Consider the following 9,236-nt stretch of genomic DNA (forward strand, 5'->3'; position numbering starts at 1 on the left):
TATATATATATATACGTATATATATTTATTATATATATAATATATATATATATATATATATATATATATATATATTATAGATTTGCTTTATAATACCTTCTTTGCTTGAAAACATGCTAACTCTCTCTCTCTCTCTCTCTCTCTCTCTCTCTCTCTCTCTCTCTCTCTCTCTCTCTCTCTCTCTCTCTAAGCATATATTAATTATAACTTTACACTACCTTCTTTAAATTACAGTATGCCAGTTCCGCCTCCCTCTCTGTCTGCCTGCCTGTCTGTTTGTCTGTCTGTCTCTCATTTACATAAACGAAACGCACAACCCTAAAAAATAAAAAAGAGAGAGGAGAGAGAGAGGAGGGAAAAAAAAGGGGAAAAAAAGGGGAAAAAAAATCTTCCGTCTTTGCAAAATCCTCCTCCCCCCCCCCCACCCCCACCCCTCCCACCCGAACCTGAAGCTAGGAGAGCAGACCTCTCATCATAACTCCTGAAGTTGCACTCACGAAAATTGATACAGGACATTCCCCGGCGCTTCTCCTCCCTGGCTGTTTTGTGTGATTGTGTGAGTCATTGTGTGTGTATTGTTGCTGCGCTTCTTGCTTCGCTGCTGTTTCTTCTTCTCCTTTGCTTTTAAGGAGGACCGAGGCACAAAGCAGTTCTTCGTTGGTAAGGCAGGTATTCTAATGCTCGACTTAGTATTGTATGAAAGGAAAGGAATGAAGTGAAGATTACAGTAATATTGCAATGAGAGTGTGTGTGTGTTTGTTGCGTTTAGTGCTTCTGCATATGAAAAGCACGGTTGAAATATTCTGTGCATTGTAAGACATGCTGAAAATGGCGTTGATGTTGGCAAGGAAGGAATTCTAATACTTGAATTAGTAGTTATATGACAAGAAGAAAATTTAGCAGGAATAGTAGTGTGTATTTTAAAGGTCGGATCTAAAATTGTCAATTTTTATCTTAACTAAAAATGAGAAAGGTTTGTCAAAATTTCACCTTTTTCTGGGAGTCTATCCTTTTTCATAAATGTGAAAAGTCAGTGATATGCAGAAATGAACGTATTTGTAGAATTTAGTTTTGCAGGGTATGAAAAACAGGTCTGAATTATCTCTCAAAATACAAGTAAATTGTAAATATTTAAAACTGTATTGTTAATTACACATTGGAGTTTTGGGTAAAATGGAATCCTCAATTTAGTATGTGAAGCTTTCTATCAAAGTACTATGATATCACTGACGTTTCATATTTAAGAAAAGGATAAACCCCAGAAAAAGGTAGAATTTTGAAATACCGTCATCATTTCTAGTTAGGATGAAAATTAGCCATTTTGAATCAGTCTGACCTTTAGAATACACACACTACAATTTTAGTACCTTTGATCCAAACTTGCGTCCTGGAAACTCGAATTTTTGAAGGAATCTGTGATATACTTTTATGAGAGACATTCCTCATTCCTCTTCCTCTGTGAAGTTTGTTCAGAAACAAAAAATATTTATTTTTTAATATAAAAAGAGGTCATGTGCAATATCACGAAGGAGAGAGAGAGAGAGAGAGAGAGAGAGAGAGAGTTCCCGTCTCTGCCTGAATCTTTTTCTATCTTCAGCATTTTAACAATGTCGTTTTTAGTTATAGTCACCCTACTCTCTCTCTCTCTCTCTCTTTCTCTCTCTAGCATTTCAATTATGTCGCTTTACCTGTGATAGCCCCCCCTCTCTCTCTCTCTCTCTCTCTCTCTCTCTCTCTCTCTGAAAGGAATATGCATCTCACTCCACTCGTCGGTCAAATATAGTCAGATGTAATATGCAAAACGCAGGGCGGAACAAAAAGCAAAAGACTGCTTCGCACAAAACCCAGTTAATCAACACGGAAATCTTCGCTGTGAGATGATGACCTGCCCAAAAAAGACCTTCCCCTTTAATTGGAGGACGGCTGGGGGGTTGGTGGTGGGTGCGTTTGGGGGTGCCGATCCCCGAGTCTCTCTCACTCCAGTTAACGACAATGTAATTTAAATGGTAATTGAAAAAAACGTCTCGTTATTTGCTCGGTTAAATTCGTTGCGTTCGTTTAACACGTTTGATTGTCTTTGTTAACACATTGAGAACCCTCTTTTACGAACTTATCATTTATCGATTGGATTGTTTTGTTCACAAAGCTTTTCGACGAAAAAAATATCAATTTCATTCTCTTAAATTATATTCTATCGATATATGTCTCTTATTTCAATCAAGCATAGTTTTTTTTTTTTTTTGATATTTCACCTGATTTTTTTCCCTGTTACTCCCTATTTTTTTTTTTCTTGCTCTCTGATCCTAGGGAATAACATCCTATAAATTTGAATAATAATCTAGACCTGGAAAAATATGTAGTGAATATCTCTTTCCTTAACTAACCTTATCAAACTGCAATCAGGAACGGACCAGCATATCGTCTCGTAAAATATCTCCCTTTAAAAGAGGCAATATTCCAATTTTTCCTTCCCAAAAATGGGGGAGATTTTTCCATTTTCCCATATAGGAAAAAAATGAAGATCGTCGTCTCCGAGAACGAATGGCACAATATCCAATAACTACCTCGATAAGTAATCCCTTAGACGTCGTGACGTTTCCATAATTCGGTATCTGGTCCGAGGATTCATTTCGTAGCGGCCCTGTTTACCTTAAGAGGGGGAATCGTGTCTTCTTCCATAATAATTTCCTTTATTCGACTCTTATGCTTTTATTTGTAACCGTTATTGGTTTTCAGTGAATGATTATATATAGATATATATATATAGTATATATATATATATATATATATATATATATATATATATATATATATGACTGGTAAAAGTGTTCTGTAACAACAGAATTCTATCTAATAAAAGGAGCCCATAAAAACACAAAAATGTAGAGAAAAAGTACTATATTTCAGAGATGCTGTCTCTCTCTTCAGGTATATGAATGAGAAAAGTTTACAGAAAAGGTGGTATTTATACCAAGAGATTCGTCCACAAGTAAGCCAATTTAGGTCACCCCCGCTGATAATCTTCCTTTAAATCTTCTAAGCGTTGTTGAATGAACACTGCGTCGACGATGTCCGATGTCCAATTCCCTTTTGAGATGTTCATTACCTGCTTCTCTTTTATTAAGGCCGATTCCATCATTTGACTCTTGTACCGGCAGTTGCTGCTATAAATTACACGTGACATATTCCAGTTTATTCTATGGTTATGTTCATTTATATGATTGAAAATAGCCGAGTTCTGTTGTCCATACCTAACTGACCGTTTGTGTTGTATTAATCTCTGGGGAAGTGATTTACCTGTAAATCCGATGTAAGATTGGTCACAGTCCTGGCATGGGATCTCATATACCCCAGAGTCTTTGGGCGATGTCTTTTGTTGGACGTTAATCAGGGATTTGGCTAAGGTATTTGGGTAGGTAAATGCAAAAGGGTTTGGATTTCCCAAGGGTGTGAGTTACTCTCTTAATCGTCTCCAGGTGGGAATTTTTATTTTATTGTTGGGTGTGTCTCTGGTCTTGTCTTTTAGGGTCGGTAGAAAATTACGTTTGCTTTTTGAATTGCTTTCTCAATTATATGGTCAGGATACTTTAAAGATGAAAGTTGCTTGCGAATTAGTTCAAATTCTTTTTCCAGGAAATCTGTGGAACAAATTCGTAAGGCTCTTAAGAATAGGTTGCTAGCTAGACCTATCTTGATAGTATTGTCATGATAGCTAAAGTATGTATATGAAAGTGAGAACGTTGGTTTTCTGTATATGGTAAATTTGTATTCTGTCGTGTCTCTGATTATTAAACATCAAGAAAAGGAAATTTTGTTGTCTGTTTCCCATTCAACTTTAAATTTGATGCTGGGTACTAATGCGTTTAATTTTGAGAGGAATTCATTAAAATTACCCCACTTATTATCCCAAATGTTAGTATGTCATCCACGTATCTCACCACAGCATGTTTTATGATTTTATTGCATTTATTACTGTAGTTTCAAAGTATTCCATGTACAGATTGGCTAAAATAGGACTTAAAGGACTACCCATACTACACCCGAATTTTTGCTTGTAGAATGATTCCCCGAATGAAAATACGTTATTAGATGCACATAATTCAACTAAACTTTATTATTTGTCAAGTGCCAAAGGGAAATGATCTGAATAGGGGGATAATTTTTCCCTTAAAACTGAAGAACGTCCTGTACTGGTACTTTTGTGAATAGGGAGTCTACGTCAAGGCTTAAAGTTTTATGTTTGTGAAGTGGTATATGTGTTCTTCTCTGAATTTGTGACAAAAGTCTTCCGAATGTTTTGCTGTGACAGGGAGAAAAAGTGCCTAAAAAGGAGAAAGGAGGCTAGCTAACCATTTAGAAATTTTGTAATTGAAAGCTCCGGCGCATGAAACGATGGGTCTGAATGGAAGATTGTCTTTGTGAGTTTTGGGAAGACCATAAAAGTAGGGTAATTTAGGATTAATTACTTTAAATTTCTCTAATAGTTCAATACTCTTTTTGTCTTGGCCAATTAATCTTACTTTCCGAAAAAATTCTGTGGGAACGTTCTGGAGGGGATTTTCGGTCAGTTTTTCGTAAGTATTTGTGTCGCTAAGGAGCTGGTTGATTTTGTCGAGTAGAAGTCTTTGTTCCATTATTACAATTTTGCCGTCTTTGTCGGATCTACTTATTATAACATCTAACTTTTTTAGCGAGTGGATGGCTATCATGAATCTGCGGTGAACAGGATATTTCTTATGAAGGTCAGTTAAAGACATCGCCCAAAGACTCTGGGGTATATGAGATCCCATGCCAGGACTGTGACCAATCTTACATCAGATTTACAGGTAAATCACTTCCCCAGAGATTAATACAACACAAACGGTCAGTTAGGTATGGACAACAGAACTCGGCTATTTTCAATCATATAAATGAACATAACCATAGAATAAACTGGAATATGTCACGTGTAATTTATAGCAGCAACTGCCGGTACAAGAGTCAAATGATGGAATCGGCCTTAATAAAAGAGAAGCAGGTAATGAACATCTCAAAAGGGAATTGGACATCGGACATCGTCGACGCAGTGTTCATTCAACCAACGCTTAAGAAGATTAAAGGAAGATTATCAGCGGGGGTGACCTAAATTGGCTTACTTGTGGACGAATCTCTTGGTATAAATACCACCTTTTCTGTAAACTTTTCTCATTCATATACCTGAAGAGAGAGACAGCTAGTCTCTGAAATTAGTACTTTTCTCTCTACATTTTTTGGGGTTTTTTGTTTTATGGCTCCTTTTATTAGATATATATATATATATATATATATATATATATATATATATATATATATATATATATATATATATATATATATATATATATATATATGTATATGAGTGGTTAAAAATGTTCTGTTACAACACATCTAATAGAATGAGCCCATAAATTCGCCAAAATATAGGAAGTACTATATTTCAGCCTCTGAAATATAGTACCTACTTTCTATATTTTGGCGTTTTATGGGCTCCTTTTGTTATATATATATATGTATATATGCATATTTTATATTTATTTATGTAGATTAATACATACATGTCCGGAGAGCTTGTCAATTTTCCAGAATAAATATCTCCACATAATGCTATTCTGCTTAAATGAGGTCGTCTTATCAATTACACACACACACACACACATACACACACACACACACACACACACACATATATATATATATATATATATATATATATATATATATATATATATATATATATATATATATATATAGATATATGCATGACTGGTAAAAATGTTTTGTTACAACAGAATTCCATCTAATACAAGGAACCCATGAAAACGCCAAAATTTAGAGAAAATACTATATGGATCTTTTGGTATAAACACCACCTTTTCTGTAACTTTTCTCATTCATCTACCTGAAGAGGGAGGCAGCAGTCTCTGAAATATAGTATTTTCTCTCTACATTTCGGCGTTTTTTTATAGGCTCCTTTCATATATATACGTATATATATATATATATATATATATATATATATATATATATATATATATATATATATATATATATATATATGTTTGAGTTGAATTCCTGGAGTTTTACGAGCCAAGAGAAGTGTTCTGTGCTTTCTTTGGTTTCATGACTGATTGGAGGCAAGTGGCATTACTGCATTGTGGTCCTATGGAGAAGTTGCATTTTTTATATTCACCAGTGAGTTATTTTTGGTGGCATATAACTGCTGTATTGTGAGTTTGCCGTAGTTTTTATCCCGAATAGGTGATAATTTTTTTATATAATTGGGCAGTATCATTTGTGTGAGTTATGCCTTTGAGACAAATTTTTGAGCACCTTAGATATATCCTGGAGATAATTTTATTAAATGTGCTTACGTGATTTCAGTATAGAACCTTTTTTGGAGAATCATGAGTTTCTGAAGTTGCGAGTCTGACTAGACATAATAACAGCAATAATAATACGTGAATTCTCCCCATCACACAAAGCACATAATACATGCATGATATACATAACCCCGCGTTTTCCCCACAAATGCCATATGTATAGTTATGGAATTTTCCCATCGCAACTTTTTCATCTATCGGGCACGGCCAGAAAGCAACCCCTTACACGTGCATATTCACGAAATGCTATGGTCAACATTTCCAGATATTGCAAAAACTCTGAGCAATCACCACTAGAGGAAAACAGTCAGCAACCGGACTCATCACAGTATTGTCAGCAAAAATCCACCTGCAGACCCGAGTGCAGTTCGAGCACACGGGTCCGCAGGTGGATTTTTGCTGACAATACTGTGATGAATCCGGTTGCTGACTCTTTTCCTCTAGTGGTGATTGCTCAGAGTTTTTGCAATATCTGGAAATGTTGACCATAGCATTTCGTGAATATGCACGTGTAAGGGGTTGCTTTCTGGCCGTGCCTGATAGAGGAAAAAGTTGCGATGGGGAAATTCCGTAACTATACATAAGGCATTTGTGGGGAAAACGCTGGGTTATGTATATCATGAATGTATTATGTGCTTTGTGTGATGGGGAGAATTCACGTATTATTATTGCTGTTATTATTATTTTTTTTTCTTTTTTCTTTTTCCTATGAGAGATATAATTGGGGATTGAGCTTTAAATAGCATTTCTTTTTGGACGGGAGATGTGATTTGTTGGGGGTTTGTGAATTATATATATGGGTGTTTGATATTAAGTCTATTGAAATTAATTATGTGAGCGGTGAAGAGAGTTTTTACTGATTTTGTGGATTGTTGAAATATCAGAGCTTGAGAGAACATTTTTTTTTTTTGTGATAGTTTTGGGTCTGGGATTGTTACGTGTTTGTTATGGGCTCATTACTTTTTCTTTTTATTTTACTTGTGAGAATTTGCGAGTTTGAAATGCGATGACAGAAGTCCGTGGAGTTACTGTGAGTTTTGGATTGTGTGTGTTAATGTGTGAATTTGGAGAATTAAGTTAGAGAAATCAATTTTTTTTTCTTTGCGGGGTTGTGATTTAGCGATCCTTAGAATTCCTTCACGAGTTGAAGTTAGAAATTAGTTCAGTGTTCATATTAAATGAGTTAATTGGGAGACGTTCAGTTAGTACTTTTGGGAATTTTTGAGGTCATTATTTGACAGAAGTATGTCTGGGGTTAGTTCTTTTTTTATTGACCGATGACTTGACTGACATACTTAAATACACCATAATCGTCGTTCCCCGATGCTAGCAAGACGCCCACCAGCCATTGCAGAGATGTTGCTGTCGTTTGCCCATGGTACTTAAGAGAGTTTCTACGAGTCTACAGAGTTCTACAGCGCTTTTGGGTCTACAGAAGCCGTTGGATGTTTTCCACTGGGAGACGTATCGCCTTCCTACAGCGTGTTACGAGTCTGTGCAAGCAGTTGCAGACAAAGAGGGATATTCATTACTTTGTGCTGACAGAGACGTGCAGTTATTACTATATTTTGTGTTTTGAGCCGGCCAATGTGTTTTTTTTTTATATATGAGCTATTTTATGTGGCCTGTGGCTAGGCTGGGGCTAGCCAGGATGGTGGCCGAGCTAATCTGTAAAAAGGAGGGATGTACAGATTCATCATATTTAACTTCCCATGAAGACAGTCCGAGCAACAGCTTAAGAAAGCTGATAACTCTTTTCTGGGATGGTGTGACATTAAGATGCTTACAAAGCAGGTCAAAGGTCGTCCTGTAGGTATGTGAGTTCGAGAGATGACTTTGAAACCAGTTGAAAGTGGTTTCTGGGTGTGGACGAAGGGCGTGAGTTTGTCTGTACGTGTGCGCCTCTTCCGTTCATAATGGCATGCTTAGCCAAAACTATGGAGAGACTTACGGAGAGGTCAGTGCGAGAAAGGCAGAGCCACGATGGCATATGCCAAAATGTTTCCTTTGAGAGTGTGTGATATTCCAGGCTGCAATGGGTAAGAGTTATTGTGATTTAGCCAAAGATGTGGCTTACTCTGTTTTTGACATTTTGTAAAGATGTTCTATTTCATTTAATTGCTCATTAGTGTGTTCGCCTGTCTTTTAAACAGGCGGATCTAGTGAAGGGGACTAAGTGTCCTAGTGAGGGGACTGTGTTTTGGAGAAGAGATAATTGGTGTGACTATTTACTGATTAAGACTATTAAAATACTGGGGGGGTTGTCTGTGAGACTTGAACTGTAAGTAATCAATCTATTATTTATCCTGTGAGAACCTGAATTATTCAATTAGTACTTTACTTTGAATAAATGTATATTTTTGTAGCTCCGACTCTGATTTGGTGACCTTAGATGATGGAGTGGAGGTTGAGAGAGAGAGAGAGAGAGAGAGAGAGAGAGAGAGAGAGAGAGAGAGAGAGGCTATTGTCAGGGTCTGAGGGAGAGAGAGAGAGAGAGGGGGGAGAAAGTGTTACCAGACTTAGTTCGCCTTCCGCTCTTGGCTAAACGCTTAGCAAATATGAGAATAATGGGGGCGATGCTCCCGTTCGTTTGATATATATATTATATATATATATATATATATATATAATATATATATATACACATAAATATATATAATATATATATATATATATATATTATATATATATATATATATATATATATATATATATATATATATATATATATATATATATATATATATATATATATATATATATATATATATATATATATATATATATTATATATATATATATATATTATATATATATATATATATATATATCTATATA

This window comes from Macrobrachium nipponense, chromosome 2 (assembly GCF_015104395.2).
Source record: "Macrobrachium nipponense isolate FS-2020 chromosome 2, ASM1510439v2, whole genome shotgun sequence".
Taxonomy (NCBI): domain Eukaryota; kingdom Metazoa; phylum Arthropoda; class Malacostraca; order Decapoda; family Palaemonidae; genus Macrobrachium; species Macrobrachium nipponense.